The sequence below is a fragment of the Canis aureus genome, chromosome 7, assembly GCF_053574225.1.
Source record: "Canis aureus isolate CA01 chromosome 7, VMU_Caureus_v.1.0, whole genome shotgun sequence".
Lineage (NCBI taxonomy): Eukaryota > Metazoa > Chordata > Mammalia > Carnivora > Canidae > Canis > Canis aureus.
The window spans coordinates 31,149,813-31,167,744 of NC_135617.1; the positions used below are offsets into that span (position 1 = coordinate 31,149,813).

At 35.2% G+C, this 17,932-nt stretch overlaps 1 long non-coding RNA gene across 1 annotated transcript in view; it reads right to left on the reverse strand.

The window, feature by feature from the left end:
- Nucleotides 1–8,096: 8,096 nt before the first annotated feature.
- Nucleotides 8,097–17,932, reverse strand: part of LOC144317212 (uncharacterized) — a 183,158-nt gene continuing 173,322 nt past the window's right edge. The window contains exons 3-4 of the long non-coding RNA XR_013383153.1: nucleotides 11,007–11,178; nucleotides 8,097–8,392 (exon numbers count right to left, since the gene is read on the reverse strand). This is a non-coding gene — a long non-coding RNA (uncharacterized LOC144317212). The remainder of the gene's footprint in view (nucleotides 8,393–11,006; nucleotides 11,179–17,932) is intronic.

Consider the following 17,932-nt stretch of genomic DNA (forward strand, 5'->3'; position numbering starts at 1 on the left):
AATAATTATGATAATTTCTAAACATAGTCATTAAACATTTATATCATGTTTTTAGCTTGTTATATGTGGATACATCTAGATTGTTTTGTGTTAATCAAAAGTTGTGTGACTTTTTTTGCCAATATTTGGAATTTGGCAAAACTTAAAGTGAATTTTTCCACTATTTATTAAGCCCATATGAATTTCAAGGATTATTTATGAGAATGGTTTGATTCATTTGGAAGGTTCCTACTGATGGATTTGTTTATAAAAGCATGTTAATGCCTAGAAAATGTACTCAATTAAATTTTTCAGATGAATTTTTCCATCAAAAGGAGCACTAATTCTGGACTTATCCTAAGGACTGAGATTTTAATCCCTCTTTGGCCTCATTTTCTTAGCAGATCGGCCGTTTCCTGAGTACCCACTTCATGCCAGGGACTTTACATGTGTACCAAGGGAGTCCTGGCTGAGTTTGTTCCCTATGAAATCTCTTTTTTGATTGAGAAAAGATTAATTAGGAACTGGACTGGGTTTGATGTAGCCCCATGTGAACTAGACAGCTGATGTCCCACAGATGGTCTTACTTAAGACTAAATAACCTAGATTTTAGGAAAACAAACTGATGTTCGACTACTGTGGGAACTGGGCACTGTGTTGGTGATGCCACAGGACCAAACTGAGAGTCTTGCCAAAAGAAAATGATGATGAAAATCTAGTATTTTCTATAGTCCTTGAAACTATGCTTTTCATCCTAAAAGTACCAGAGCTCAAAATCATGGCACACTTTATTAAAAATAGCCTGAAGACATGAAGCTATGCATAACTGTTAATTGCCACAAGCTTCTACACACAAAGGAGACTTAGATCTACTCCTTAATTGTAGTGTAGGGAAAAGGTTGCACGTAATTTTATGGATAAATGCAAACAAATGTCAAGTAGCTTTAGAAAAAAGCATTACTTTTTCATGAAAACTTCATATTAAATTGATGACTCAACTTTCATTGGAAGCCATCTTAATTTTTTTTTTTAATTTTTTGGAAGCTAAAAAAAAAAAAAAAATTTTTGGAAGCTAATTCAATCAAATGTTGTGGTACACATTTTGACCATCTCTCCCCCCTCGATAAATTGTAAACATCTTAGTGGTATTTTATTCACTCATGGAACATGTGGCATGAGCTGCAAACTGTGAGTGAACAACTGGCAGAAGTTTAAATAATACCATTGTAAAAGGGGTCACTGCATATAGCAGATACCATTTAATATGCAGAAAGCTTGATAGACTGAGATAAGAATTGAAGATTTTAAAAATCAAGAGATGATATTTCTGTTTTGAATTTTTCAGTTCCAAGGATTGTTTTGGCTTTTTTTTTTAAACTACTTTAAGTTACTACCCTCCATCTCTATTTGTTCCTTCCTTTTTCTCTCATGTTTTTCTCTTTTCAGTCCCAGATGTTACAAGGTTCTCTTGGAAATATCATGTTTATAATATGAGTAATATTTTAGAACAAGATCAAATTCAGTAACCATGGGATCAGATCCATTCTTTTACTGCTCATGTAACAAAATAGCACCTATCAATGTGTCAGAACAAAAGAGGAAGGTAAATAAGATACCTTTCTTACCTTCAAGTTATATACAATATAATGGGCAAAGATCTTGCAAGTTTACTTAACTATTTTTTAGTCCAAAAATTGTTCCAACAGCATGGCCACTCTGCTGTATTTATAACTACCCCAGTTTGCTCAGGAGCTGGGTTAGTGGCGGGGAATGAAGTCAAGGAAATAATATACAAGTCATCACCACTATCACCTTTCTTTGGCCATCCATTGCATCCTAGGAATAAGAAAGATGCCTGAGCCAAGCCTCGGGTGTTTACTTGACTGGCCTCCTTCCTTTGTAAACTTCTCATCTTCTTTGTCCATGATACTCTGGCTTCACCCACTTCATTCCTCTTTGCCTTATTTCTACTAGATGGTAAGCTTCTTGAGGGCATAATGATGCATTGTTTTTTTCCTCTGGGTCTTCACCAAGTTGCCCACTATCATGCATGGTATATAAATGTTTAGTGAATGCTTCTCAAGTTATAAGGTTTGCAGTAATAAAAAGGAAACTGAAAAAAAAAAAAGGAAACTGTAAAATATTATCAAAGGAGTAAAACAAAACTATCGGAAGGATACTTGATTTTAACAGTCTCTCCATCAGAAAGCCCGGTGTCTGTTCTTAATTTCCTAGAATTAATCTATAATGTCATATGCACAGTAAGCCTACTCAGTTGAGTTTTCCACTGAACAGACAATGCTTGCATAATGGCCCTGAAATATATGAGGAAGATAAAATGAAGCACTTTGAACAATTTAATTAATAACTATCTCTCAGAAAATCTGAAAGATAAAATCCATTTTTATTTCAGCATATGTGGCAGATACTGAAGGTTGCCAAGCACAAGCCACTTCCTCCTCCTGTTCTAGTGGTCATCCCCATCCCTTCATGATGATCTGAAAACACTAGCTACCCAAGTTTCCAGCTTTACTTGCCAGTAGAGGAGATATATAAAGGGAATTCCGCAGGGAGGCTCTGGGTGACAATTTTTACACCCTGATTAAAAGAGCAAGACCCACAAGGACATTTCTCTCACCCAGCATCTTCCTTTTTGTCTTTCAGTAGGTCTGGTCCTCAAGCAGTGACAGTCACCTTGCAACCATGAGGAAACATGCCGAGAGTGAAAGGTGACACACAGAGTCTGGCAGAGTGAGGAGAAGCCTGAGCTTCCCATTGCTGGATTTCTGCCATGAGACAACATAAAACCCCATTGTTTAAGTGACATTTTTCTGAATGTTCTGAACTGTGTGTTAGATGCTCTGCTAGACACTTTATATGCATCACTTCTTTCTATAATTAAAACAACACTGTGAGTAGATGTTTGGATCCTATTTCAATGGATAAGGAAATTGGGGCTTGGGTGGTACATTTCCATCCCATGCCATAGTTAATAGGAGGCTTGAGGTTCAAAACTATAACTGTCTTCAACAGGACAGTTTTTACCTTAATACTTCTTAATTGGCTTACTTCTCGCTTCTCAGCTGAAAAGGAAATCATGCACAGTGACTAGTACAAAGTGACTAGTACAATGTGATGCAGCTTTACTTTAAAAAGATGGCATAAGATAAGGACTATTGGGAAAAGGTCTAGGGGGATGCCTGACAAATCAGGACTTCTCATGATGAAGAGTTTGTCGATTTCATACCCTAAAACCTGGGCAGGAAACACAATTCACAATTCCCCACGAGACTAAATCTCATCTGAACTCTGGGACTATGAATTTCTAGACTTCAATAAGAGCAGTTGCATAGGAGGCATTCAGTAAATATCCATGTGTGGGTGAATATGGGGATGAAAGCCAACTATTGGGATAAGCAAGGAATACACATATGAGGATCAGGGCAAATTAATTCTCAGAGTAACCACAGGAGGCTCAAGTAGCAGGAAGTATGTTAAGTGTTCTGGAAGGAAGGAAGAGGGAAGGAAGGAAGGAAGGCAGGAAGGCAGGAAGGAAGGAAGGAAGGAAGGAAGGAAGGAAGGAAGGAAGGAACAGTTTAAGAGAAGGAGCCTAAGAGAAGCCCCTGTCATAATTTAACTGCAGCCACTAGTATTGTAGCACTAGTTCAGGTACCTCAGATCACTCTCATTGATTTTTAGGGTCCCAGCTATTACATAGATGAGAGCATATCTTGCCCTGCAGTGTTTTCCAATGGCTTTCCTGATCCTTGCTTCTGAGCTCTCTGCTCTCCTATGTTTGGAGACATGACCCTTGCATCTGGACCTTCTTGAGGCCATTTGGCCCCATGCAAGCTTCCACAGATACTGCTATTTGCTCATTGACCTGCCTGCTTAGGCTTCATTTACTTTCTGATTTTTGGACCTCTATCCCGACTTTAGTGTCCAATACTCCTGGTTCTTTTTACTCTTCTCTTTAGATTATTCTCTCCAAAAAGTTGCTTTTGGACCTATGTCCCAACGTGTTCCTATGTATTCCTATCCCATTCCCTTTTGCAATGGTCTGCATGGTATGTCCTCTCAAAATTCACATGTTGAAATTCTAACACCTGATGTGATGACATTAGAATGCTGGGCCTTTGGGAAATTATTAGGTCACGAGGGTGGAGCCCTTATGAATGGGGTTACTACTCTTTATAAAAGAGATCCCACAGAGTTCTCTAGCTCCCTCCACCATGTGAGGATACAGAACAAGTCTGCAACCTAGAAAAAGACCCTCATCGAACTAAGCTAGCACCATGATTTTGGACTTCTAGCCTCCAGAACTGTGAGTAGTATGCCATTTATGAGCCACCCAGTCTGGTATTTTCTTATAGCAGCCTGAACAGACTAAGACACCATTCATTGTCTTTCAAGGTATTGGCCAAACCTTAGTTAAAATACATCAGTGTAGTAGTTCTCAGAGTGGGTCCCAGACCAGTAGAATAAACATCACCTACAAAGTGATAGAAATGCATGTTTTGGGGGCAGTTTGCTTTGCAGTAACAATTGATTGATAAAAGTAGTAATTTTTTGTCTGTATTATGGTAGCCAATCTTAGACCTACATTGTTGTTTCTGGCAATTATCTCATAACTAACAAGACAGAAAATTTTAAGCTTCCTGAAGAGGTTATCATGCTATAGAATCTAGCAGACCTAGGTGATAACAATAAAAACCAGCTCTGCCACATAACATTTGTGCAATCATGGATGTGATTTAACCTCTAAGTCTTTGTTTCCTAATCTGAAATATGGTAATTATTCTGCTACATCATGGTGCTCTCTCAGAATTTAATAAAATGATGCAGACAAAACATTTGCTAGGTAATACAATTATAAAAATGAGTGTTTATTGAGGGTTTCCTATGTGCCAGCCACTGTGCTCAAAGCAATCAGCTGGAAACATTCTGTTTTAGTTCTCATACTACTTATACAGAAATCAAGGTTTAGTGGGCTTAAATAACACCTATGGCTACATGGTTAGAAAATGTCAGAGTTGGGTTCCAGAACCTGTGATCTTAATTTCTACAGTTAGCATCTCCACCCCCTTCTTTTCTTACATTTCTCCTATTCCTTGCAGTCTAATATATATTTATTGTTAGAAGAAGATCATCCTTCTATATCTGGTGAGCTAAATGCATCAACTAAATGTTTACTCTGAAAGCAAATAGTCAATGACCACTTTCTAAGAGCAGACTTGGTAGTGCCCAGGTACACCCTCAAACCAGTGGTGTCTTGGTGAATATTTATCAGCTAGCTCACCTCCTCATCCCACCATTTGTAACAGTTGCAGATTTGATGGTGTAAGTATTGCCAGGAATGATTTCAAACTACCAACATAAGGGTCATTGATCATAACTTGGGAAGAAATATGTGTAAGGGGCTGTCAGGAATTTTTATGGCGTACCACTGCCCTCAAACCCACCACATAATGGGACAACTCACATCTGGGAAGAGTCAAAAGGCAAAGTGTAAGCAACTCCACTTCCTTTCAGATGTCAGAGATAGTAATCAACCTGAGGGGTTATAAATTTACAAACAGCCCCAGAATAATTAATAATACTGTAATGCAGTCAGAAGTGTTAAGAGAAGAGAAATGCTGTGTGTACCTGGGTCTCAGTAGGTTAAGCGTCTGCCTTTGGCTCAGGTCATGATCTCAGGGTCTTGGGATCAAGCCCCACATTGGGCTTCCTGCTCAACAGGGAGTCTCTCTTACTCTCTCTCTCTCTCTCTCTCCCCTCCCCCGACTCTACCACTCCCCACTGCTGATTCCCTCTCCCTGTCTCTCAAATAAATAAATAAAATCTTTTTTAAAAAAGAGAGAATAGGGAAGCCTGGGTGGCTCAGAGGTTGAGCATCTGCCTTTGGTTCAGATTGTGATCCCAGGGTCAGTCCCAGAATCGAGTCCTGTGTCCAGCTTCCTGCAGAGAGCCTGCTTCTCTTCCTGCCAGGGTCTCTGCCTCTCTCTCTATGCCTCTCATAGATAAACAAATAAAATCTTTTTTATTTTTATTTTATTTTTTAAAAGAGATAATAGAAATGGTGGAGCCCAGTGGTGAGCCCAAGAGATAGTATAAGCTATTCCAAAAGGGGATTCAAAGTCAAATTTTTAAAAAACATGTGCCTGCTCCATGTACACACACACACACACACACACACACACACACACACATGCACACAAATCTATATACTGGAATAACATGTGAGCCACCAGTTTTCAAGTTCTGCTTCTCTGCGACTCAAAATTTGAATAATTAGACTCTCTGAGGATCACATACAAAATAATTATTCAAGAATCTTCTAAATAAATTCTGCTCATGTAGCCTTTATCTTGGTCCTATGAAACAATATTATCTTCAACTGTAACAAAACAAACTCTTAAGTGACAAAATTCTATTGATGTCTTCATTCCCCTTTATCCTTAATTAACCCAATATAGCAAGCCAAATGTCTGCTTTGAATTTCAAGCTGCATTTTCTTTTTGTAGATTCTATATTCCTTGTGAATACAAAGGTGCCCTGGTTGAAAATGTTAATCTCCAAAGCAGTATTAGTTACTAAGCTACCAACTCTATTTCCATGGTTTTAAAAACTACCTCAGACAAAGATTTGGAATGAAGATCTCCAAAATCTGGGATCAATCAAGAAATCACTCCCTAAAAATCTTGTTAGCTCCATTAAGTATTTCCATCTAAAAAATGAGTTTTACTTTAGAACAATTCCAAATCCTCTGAATTAATTTTCCATTTTCCTTTTCACTGTTCCAGCACTTCTTTTTGTATATGCCTCTGTTTTTTCCAGGCTGGCAGATGTCTAAAATTTTTAATAAGTACATTCAAGTTCTTAAGCTAATTTAGAAGAATAGGATTAAACCAATCTATTCTGGCCAGTGAATTATCACTTTAAATTAAATCACCAAGCAACCGGAGTCCATATTCCTATAAAAATTAGCAAAATACACCAGAGACTGTCTAAACGTTTCATAATTTTTCTGGAATTTGCTGTTGCCAGTATTCATAATCTACATAAATGCATGAGGTTTTGCCAAGGAATATAATCTCAAAGGGTTAGCTGTCCAAATCTTATCAAAGTCCATCTGAAGGAAAGTGATATTTATGGCATATGGTCTGAAGCATCTGTAGGCACCCATTCCTGTAAATCAAGGACTTCCACATTGTATTCTTGAATCCTACAGTTAGATTTTAAGAACAAGGGCAGGCTAAGGTGGCAGATTTCAGAGTCTCTTAGTCTCACATAAATCAAGGGAGTTTGGTTTTATATACTGGGATTCTGCCAAAGTTTCATTTGAAAAGAAAGGAAGGATTCTGATAAATGTATAAAAATCAGCACTGTAATAATGCTATATTTTATACTTAAATCATCAGAAATATTTGTTATTACTTATACAATGTTGATTCCAGGATAATAATGACCTTGATCATTATTTTTAAAGAGCACACCAAGAAACAATACTGTGAAACCTTTAATGCAATTGCTGAGGTCTCTTTCCATTGCCTATCTCAGTGTCCCCCATATATAGCAATATTTGAAAAGCTATTTCAGAGTTAAGAAATAAGCAGAGCTTTATTTTATAATATTGGAGAAAGTATACCTAATCATATATACCTTTTAACTTCTGCCTCCTAGAAACTTGGAACCAAATGCATGTCTCAGAGAAAATCACTTTATGTAAATAACTTTTGATTTAGGGTTCTGGTTTCTACTTTTAATTTTAATTAAAATTATATTATTTTATTTTTTTAACATTTTATTTATTCATTCATGAGAGACACACAGAGAGAGAGAGAGGCAGAGACACAGGCAGAGGGATAAGCAGGCTCCATGCAGGGAACCCGACATGGGACTCGATCTTGGGTCTCCAGGATCATGCCCTGGGCTGAAGGTGGCGCTAAACTGCTGAGCCACTGGGGCTGCCCAAAAATTACATAATTTTAATTACTCTTTCTTCACATAGTAATTTATATTTTTACCAGGCTACATTTTTAAAACTATTTTATAATATGTTATATTATTTAAGTCTTAAATTTGATAATATGTAACAAAGACTGAAATAGCTTGTTAGAAATGTATTTCTATCTCATATGAAAGGGCTTTGGTCCATGAAATAATCCAGGGACTTGGGCTCCCCCTATCTTGCTGCTCCCTCAAACCTCGAGTGTGGTGCTCAGCTGCATGATCATTGATGGGATGCACCCATGTCCACATCCCATGCAGCAAGATGAAGACAGGGCTAGGAGAGCAGCATGGCCTGTCTCCTTCAAATACCACCAGGAAGTTGTCCATGTCAGCTCTACACATATCACATTGGCCATATTTAGTCACACATACTTTATAATTGTGTCTTCATCCGTGGGTTCTATTGATATAAAAAAGAAGCAAGGAATATAAAAACTGAAAGAAGAAAAGAAACATTCATTTTCTTAGTATTCTAGCCTATATCATTGGTTCTCAAACATTAGCATGCACAGGTTCACCAGAAGCACACTTATTTAAAATATAAATTTCTGGGCAACTAACACCAGCAACTAACTAGAACTTCAAGGAAAGAGACCTGATAGTTTATATCTTTTATACTAATTGCAGATGATTTTGGTCATCAGGTACATTTGAGAAACCACAAAGTAAATTATTTTTTTTTATTTTCAATAAGATACCTATGCTGAACTAGGTAATTCAGATATCATTATCCCTTTAAACCATATTGGAAGATAAAAAATAATATCACCCCCAGGCTTATCCTCAACATCCAACACATATCCTTCTCTTCTCCTGTCAATCTTTCTTTTTAATGCCTGCCTGCCTGCCTGCCATTTCCTTCTAAATTAGGGTTTTTCATCACAGTCCTACTTGAGTCTACTTCATTCCTAAATGCAGCCCTACTGTAACTCCAACATTACCTTTGGCAATAACTGGTGCCATGAGGAGACAGCCACCTTGGCAAATAACTACCACAATATGACAATTGCTGTTTTGGAGGCAAGTGGAAATTGCTCAAGATGATGAAAAAGTGGATCATGGACATCTCAAAATGAGCCTCAGTATGAAGAGAAGAAAGAACAAAGAAGCTCAGGCCATATGGACAGCAGAGTCACAGAAGGCCAAAGATATGTAAAGGCTTTTTAGGGCTCACAAAGCTACATCAAAACACTCATCAGAAACCTATGCGGAAATAATACACACCCTCCTCCTAATTCTTCCTAATACCATCTTCATGCTATTGACATGGTGGCATATAGACTGACATCTCTCCAGAAGTCCCCTTCATCAGGTCCCCATAATGTTTGCCTGGTCATTACCAGAATGAATCTTTCCTACTTGAATTCTTAAGCCAGATGGTTCAGAGAAACAAAGGTAAACGTCTCATACACAGGGTTCTCACTAGGCTTACTAATCCTGTGGGTTATAAATAAGCAGACATCATGGCCAGAATAAACAATGCTCCCTTCCAAGGTTCCATTAGCCAATTTCTGATTTGCTCCAATAAGTTTGTACTTAATCATATCAGTTGTATGTTTAAACTCCACAGCATTCTAAAGTATGTGTATTTTCAGTTGAAACTTATTTATTTCTAACTTGAGAAATCTGATTAATACTACAGAAATATATTTTATGCCATCTTTTTAGCTCACACATATTCCAGAAAGTAAGATCTACTTATGCTTCTATCTTCAGACTACAAAACAGGCACTTTCAAAACTGTACATATAAGAAGTTAACAGTACAGGTTGATATACATAGCTAGTATGGGGTGAAAACTATGTCACTAAATAGGTTCCTACTATAGGTCTCCTGGTGGGCCTTAGCATTAAAAGAAGTCATAAGACAGCAAAATCTGAAAAACAGAACCCTTAAAATCAATGCAGATAGAAACAGTAAAGAGGATTTGTGAGTTGGTGCTCAGAGACATACATTCAAAATAAGCAGGCTCAGGCTGTCCCTAGTATTAAAAAAAATGACATTTGATTTGAGTCCTTGCTTTACATGCAACTGTAACACTTAAGAAGTAGTATTTTATTTATAAGTGAAATTGGCTTGTGATACACAACTTAAAAACATACAATTCTTTCTAGTAATTAAAGCCTAAACTCATTTTCTATTGTGAATTTAGCATACAATATAGTCACTAGAGCTAAAATAATTCAAGAATATTTAGCCATTACATTTCTACAATGAAATGCAGTATTAGTTATTAGAAATGAGCAAATACAGAAATAAAAGCATCATATTATTAACATGATAGAATTATTTATCAAAAAAATTCCAGACAATCAACATAAAATTTACTAGACTTAATTAGAAAGTTCACTATGTGGCTGGATACCAGAAAATAAAAATAAATAATTTTCTCATATGTAAGCAATTACTTTTTATGAAAAAAAAAACAATAAAACATGAATTTAAATACAAAGAAAATATAAAACTATAATATAAAATGCCTGGGAATAAATATTAATTTTAAGGAATCTATAAAAAATGAAAGTAATATTTTACTGAAAGATGTAAAAAATATTTGAATAAGTATTGAACTAACATATGTTCATTATTTAGAACACTCAATATATAAAAAATGTTGATTCTCTGCATGTTGATTTTTTATAGTTATCCAATATAACCCCAATAAAAGTCAAAATGGAATATTTTTATATGTACTGGGTTGATTCTAAACTTTCTAGAAAAATAAATATTCAAAATAAAGAAGAAATATTGGGGTATTTATGCTGTAAATAGAATTAAATATAAAGGCAGATGTCCTGGGCACCTGGGTGGCTCAGTTAGTTAAGTGTCTGATTTCTGCTCAGGTCACTGAAAAGACTTATAACAAATGTTAATTGTGCTATTCTCTGGATGATAAAATTATCAATAATTCATTTAATTCTTAACTTTTTTCAGATATTTTGCATTGAAAATATTTTTCATTTAGAATTAGGCAGAAATACTAACAAATCCAAAGACAGAAATTGTTAGGACACCTGTGATAGTAATTTTTTAATTGTGAACTTGACTGGCTGTGAGATGCCCAGATGAAACATTATCTCTTGATATGAAGGTGTTTCCAGATGAGGTTTGCATTTGAATTAGTGGACTCTTTAAAGCAGATTGCCCTCCACTATGTGAGTAGGCATGATCCAATCCATTGAGAGTCTAAATAGAAGGGAAAAAAAAAGAATTTATCCTTTTTTTTTTTTTTTTGCCTCATTGAATAAGCTGAGACATTTCATTCGTTTTTTTTCTGGCCCTGGGATTGAGCTGTATACCACTGGCTTTCTTGGTTTTTAGACATTTGGACTTAGACTAATTCACACCACTAGACTATCAGCTTTCCTGGGTCTGCAGTTTGCAGACCACAGATTGTAAGACTTCTCAGCCTCCATAATTGTGTGAGCCAATTCCTAATAATTAACCTATATCTATCTATATAGAGATATATGTAAGACTATTTGTATATATTTATTCTTATCCATATATATTCATATATCTACTGGTTCTGTTTCCAATAAAGTAAACACTGGAGAAGTATGGTTTTTGTGCTCTTGATTTAACCAAGAAAGATAAAAATTGGTTATTAAGCTAAAGTAAATAATCCAGCTGTTTAGCATCACTCAAAAAAATATCCAGAGAGGTGGCTCAATTTTTCACTTGAAAATTATTTGTCTGATATTATGTGACCACCAGCTGATCTACAAGTTCAAAATGTGTTCCAAGTACCACTGACCACGTGTGTGACTAGATCCATATACGAAACAGAACAATCACAACAGCTGACATTCCTCATCATTCTGCTGAGTCTCAAAAGATCACATAAATCATTTCACCAGAATCAAAGTGGTGGCCATTCCCAGCCATCCTCTGCTACCATTGAGAGTGGCCAAGAGAGGTACTGACTCAGTTACCATTGAATAATAAACTGAAAACTGAAAAATCTAATGACTTGGTCTGGGAAAGAATGAAACCGTAACACACAGCTCAGAATGAACTGGAACGGTTACATTTCACCAGTTCTGGAACTGTTGGAGATAGGTCTTTTGTGCTATAGCTATCCATAGTTTCTTCTGTATTAACTGAGATTTACATCAAAGAGTGATAAATTCTATAACTCCTACTTCTGTATAATTCCACTTCCCTTATTCTCATTGACAAGCACTGCCTTGCACTTGCCTAGTACCATGACCTTGTGATCAACCTCCTTCTCTCACATCTCTCATCTAGGAGTCTTCAAAGTGAGGCCCATATACCTCAGGGGCTAGGAGGTCAATATAGGTCAATATCCTTGAGTATTGGAAGAAATATTTCTCTTTGAGTACTGAAAGAAATATTTAATTTATACTTATTTTTATGCTTAAAATTTAATGAACATAAATAATAGCACATTTCTTCATATAAAATAGGAAGCTAATATATATTACATGAAACTGGGCTCACCTATTGGTGGGTCTCAAGCCAAAAGACACAACCAAGTCAAAGAAGAGGAAAAGGATGGTTTTTCATCTGCAACAAGTAAAGGGGAACATGGGGGATATTTTCCAAAGAAATGTCTCCCAGAACAAAAAACAGGGGAACTTTTAAGCTCAGAGTGCATTCATATTCATGAAGGGGCTTGTGCAATGGGGAATCCAGCATGGAACTGGAGCAAAAGTCATCTTAAGGTGACAGAGCCCAGGTCTTAGTTGATCAAAGTCACAAGGGCCGCCAAGGTCAATATCATCAATTTTCTGAGTCCAATTGGTCAGGTATTTGAGAGCTCAAAAAGGTGTAAATCCTGCAAAGATAACTCAAGAATGTGTCTTGGGCAAGTAGTGCCAGCCAGGCAGAGATCACAAAATGGTCAAGGACCTAAAATGACTTTTCTTATGTCAAGAAAACTATTTCTTGAGGCCCCTGGGAAGCTCAGTCAGTTAATCATCTGCCTTTGACTCAAGTCATGATCTCAGAGTCCTGGGATTGGGGCTCCATGCTCAGTAGGTAGTCTGCTTGTCCCTCTCTCTCTATGTCTCCCATTGTTTATGCTCTCTCTATATATCTCAAATAAATAAATAAAATCTTTTTAAAATTAAAAAAAAACTATTTCTCATTTTTCTTTTTCTGGGGATCCCTAAATCTTTCTGCTTACAATACTAGTACTTTTCTCCTAGAGGAAAGCTATGAGTCTTGGTTAGCATAAATGGGGCCTGGAAAAAAAAATAAGTTCTGAATAAAGATTAGTTATAATTCCTAATAGGTAAATCAATGCTAGTATGGGCAGCTTCAGTATGCCAGCTCTTTCCTTATACAGCAATTATCCCAAGGTAAGAGGATGTGTAGGAGTTGATAGTGCTAATCCTTTCAGTATATTGCTTCAAAAAGGTTTTGATGACACTCAGTTTTAATCAAGCTGGTCATCATTGATTAGTGATATAAAGATTTCCACATGAAAAAGAAATAAAAAGAAATAAAACAGTAAGTTTAAAATAGCACTAAAAATTCAAACCCAAGCCCAGAGAAGAAAATTACTGCATTGATGTATTTAAACAGCCACATTCTGAGATAGAAACATGATGAACTAATCAAATCTACTGTGGTTATATAATTTTCCCCCAATGGTAATACCGGCAACTATAAAAATTCTTACCAACAGATTTTAAAAGCTCGGGAATACATTTAGTACTTATTAAGGATTTTTACAAACAGTTTCAGTGGGTATAGAGTTGATTTATTAAAAGTTGAAAATCCTACAACTTCCAATTAGTCTGTAACATCTGCCTGATATCAGGGAAAATATAAATTTCTTAGCCAAATTTTAATATAAAACTTTCAATAATTGGAGGACAGGATTTAAAAATGAATAATATTAGGAAAGTTGAGTAGAGTAAAATCATGAAAGTTGAATAAATATTGCAGCAACTATGGTAGCAACAGAATTAAAGCATCAAAACAAACTGAACTTAGACCAGCACTTTCAGATAGCTCTATCTCAAAGTGTAGACTACAGGATTGCTGAGGTGTTTTTAAGAAACATATTCGATCACATTGTTCTCAATAAAAACATTCATATATTATATGTAGTAGTAACATTTTATCACTATCTCAATTTTACATTAGGAAGCAAAACTATTTTACTGTCAATAATAAAATTTAAAAGAATTAAGAGTGGAATCTTATTTTCATTTCCATTTTGTATAGTTTTATAATATACATAATTTTAATACTGTAATACTTTAGTGATGTAATTAATGAACAATAAATACATAGTGGGTTCATGAGCAATCAAAAAAGCTAGGATAATAAACACTGTTCTAGTCTTTAATTCTCATTGCTGTTAAGGTTTTTCTCTTAACACACACTTGAATCATGCCTTATGCTTCTTTAAAAATCTGTTAATGGTTCCCCATGGCCTAATGAACAAAATGCAAACTCCTTAGCAAAATATATGAGTGACTGGGTCAAACATTTTTATCCTAATATCTATCTGGCCTTTCCTACTCCCTCAGACATGATTAATTCCCCATATTTCTAAAGCACTTGACCTGTAATTCTAGCACAGCACTCATTTCACTCTGCAGGATTATTAGAAGTTTCTACGGAATAATGAATAAAATACTGGACAGTCATGAAAACTCTGGTTGTACACGGCTCTACTATTGCCTAGCTATGAGACCCAGACTCGGCAGTTTATCTATCTGAGCTTAAATTCCTCTTCTTTAAAATGTAGATAATGACAGAATGTTAGAAATAATATATCCCCATTTTCTACATAAGCTGTCTCCAGCAGTCATTCAATACATACTAGTTGAATCAATATACCAATGAGTAAATGATTCATTTTGAGAGATGGATTTATCTGTAGAATTTGACCCAAAGTGAATTACATTATAATCTTACTTATACCAATCTCTAAGGGATACAGGGATTCTGACTAATCAATAATACAAATTAATAGAGTTACTACATGTTACATAGGAAACTGTAACTTATTTTCAATAAATGAAAATGTGATACAATACTTGTAACTTCATTTAATTACCTTTAATTAATTCTAAGACACATTCAAATTTTGTTGCCTCTTAATATCTAAAGCATTTTTTCTATTTCTCATGATTTTATTTTAGTATTAACAGAAGTTGTCTCCATTTGGTTTTCAAAAATATTCACTTTCTTGAAAGAAGGGGTTTTAAGGGACCTAGAAGTCTCAGGTGGTATAGGACTTCTCTCTAGCTCTACTCAATACACAGCAGAAATCACTATGTGTAAAGTTTAACTTCACCCTTCCCTAGAAATTTGGTTAACCAAGCAATTATAATAAGTATAATTAAATTTCTGAAAACTATGTAATCACAAAGCTTGGTGGATGGTGTAAGGTTCTAGAAATTAATCAGCTCTTTCACAGATGCATACCACAGAAGATCCCACCTGTAGGCCAGGATAATTTGTAAATTCTGGAGAATCTGGCAGCCAAACAGAGCAATAAATAGGAGTTGTTTCTGATATGAGTCATTGTAGCCTTTGTATACACACACTCAGAGAAGAAAGCAATTTTTAACTACACAATTCATTCCAAATGCACACATATGTGGAAATAAGAAAAAATACCCAGTGAGCATATGTGTGATTTAAAGAACAAGTAAAACTTTGAACTCTTGGCTGGGCTCATGTAGATGACTAAAAACAATGTTCATGACATGCCAAGAAGTCAGCTATGTATGTACATTTATGTGTTAAATAAATATAGTGTGATCCATATTTTGAGTTAAGTAAAATTTAAACATATGTCTGTACATGTTCCAGAGGCATTTCTTTAGGTGCATTTCATGGATGTGTTTCAGAGAAAGTGTCACAGAAATTCACATGTGGATGGGGTCAATACAAAAGCAAAAATAATACCTCAGTCCCTATAGAATATTGAATGGTTTTAGTGCCTCTGCTTGAATCCAAGCCAGAAATATCCTGAAATCCTCTGGCTAAAAACATTATTTATAAAATTATTTACTTTGAAATTCTTATTTCTAAAAATGTGATAAGACTCTGGAGAACCCACCAGTGAACTTTACTATCATACTTCAGATCTGAGAGCAATTACACGTAGTTATCCATCATGCAAAATAAAGACAATTCCTGAAACTCATGAATTCTGGAAACAGAAAAAGATGTAGAGAAAGGGAAGTATGCATTGAAGCTCTAATAACATTTACAGGCTTGACCTTTCAACTCTCATTTCAGCAGATGGATAGAAAAATCCTTACCATAGAAAAATATTCTCTAAGAACCTTTAGTGTTCAGGTAAATAAGACTTTTTAAAAATCACAATACTAACCTGAGGGAAAACATTCTGACAAATTTCAAATGCAATGAAACTTTTCTACTTTTGAATTTTCAAAAAGATTTTGAGCCTGCTGCTGTTGGAAACCATTTTTGGAAAAATCAAACTCTGTTTATAAGAAAAAATATTTTAAAAATATACAGTGACTACCTCCTGCCTTGCCTGCTACCCACAAAATTATCCTTAAATTAGTAAACTTAATAAATAATGTTTCCCTAAAATTTATATGGATTTAAATACCAAGGTGAATATATCATAAAGTTTACTTTGAAACTTTTAAACTTATTTTCTGTGAATCCATATATTAATTATGTGATAAATCTATCAAAATAAGTTTGGCATACTGGGGTACAGTGGATGAGGTGACAATAGAGCATTATTTAGCATGTCTCATGTTGAAATAATTTATGAAATTGAAAATAGTGTTCTTTTCAGAGTTCATTTTTATTTCTAATATGCATTCTAGGCATATGCTCAAAAGTATACAAAGTCTTATAAACAAGATTCCTTATGCTTCATCTAAAATATTTACTGATGAAATGATATGCTGTCTGAAAGTTTCTTCAAAGTATTCCAGAGATAATGGTTAAGGTTAGGATGGTTTACAGAAGAAACAAGATTGATGATGGTTAATAATTGTCAAAGTGATATAATAAGCACATGTGGGTATGTTATACCACTCTGTCTTACTTTAAAATGTTATATAATAATTTTTAAAAATATTATGCAGATATTAAATGCAGCATTATTTGTTGAAGAAAAAGAATGGAAACAAGCTAACTATCCATCAATAGAACAGAGCCCTGGCTATTAAAAATATATTACAAACTTATATTACCAAAATAGTACACAGCTCTTAAAAGAAAGACTATATCTATTTGAGCTGGTATGACTATAATAAAGTGGAAGGTGCATAAGTGAGCATAATGTGTTATTTGTGGAAAAGATAGAAAAACTGATATTTATCTTTTGTCAATAGATAAATAGACTTACTAGTTTTCTAGTGTTGTGGTAACAAATTGCCCCAAACTTAATGGCTTAAGACAACATAAATGTATTCTGAGGGTCAGAAAACCAAAATGGGTTTTGCTAGCCTAAAATCAAGGCTTTGGATGGGGTATATTCCTTCTGTATGTGCTAAGAGAGAACTCATTTTCTTACTTTTTCTAGCTTCGAGAGGACACTTTGCATTTCTTGGCTCGTAACTCCTTCCACCATCTTTAAAGCTGGCAGCATAGCATCTTCACATGTTGTCTGACTCTGACTCTCCTACCACCTTATTATAAAATAAGTACTTTTGTGATTTTATTGAGCAGAACTGGATATTCCAGAATAATATCCCCATCTTATAATCCTTAAATTAATCACATCCACAAAGTCCCTTTTCCCATGTAAGGTAGCATATCATTGGGTTTTGGATATTAAGATGTGAATATCTTTGGGAGGGACATTATTCTGTCCATCACAGATATGTAAATATATATCTTTCTAGAGATAATAAAAACTGGTAATATTGGATTTATTGGGGGAGGGAGACTATGGCACTGGTGGTCTGAGATAGGAAAGATTTACTATTTATTGTATATCATTTTGCACTTTGAATTT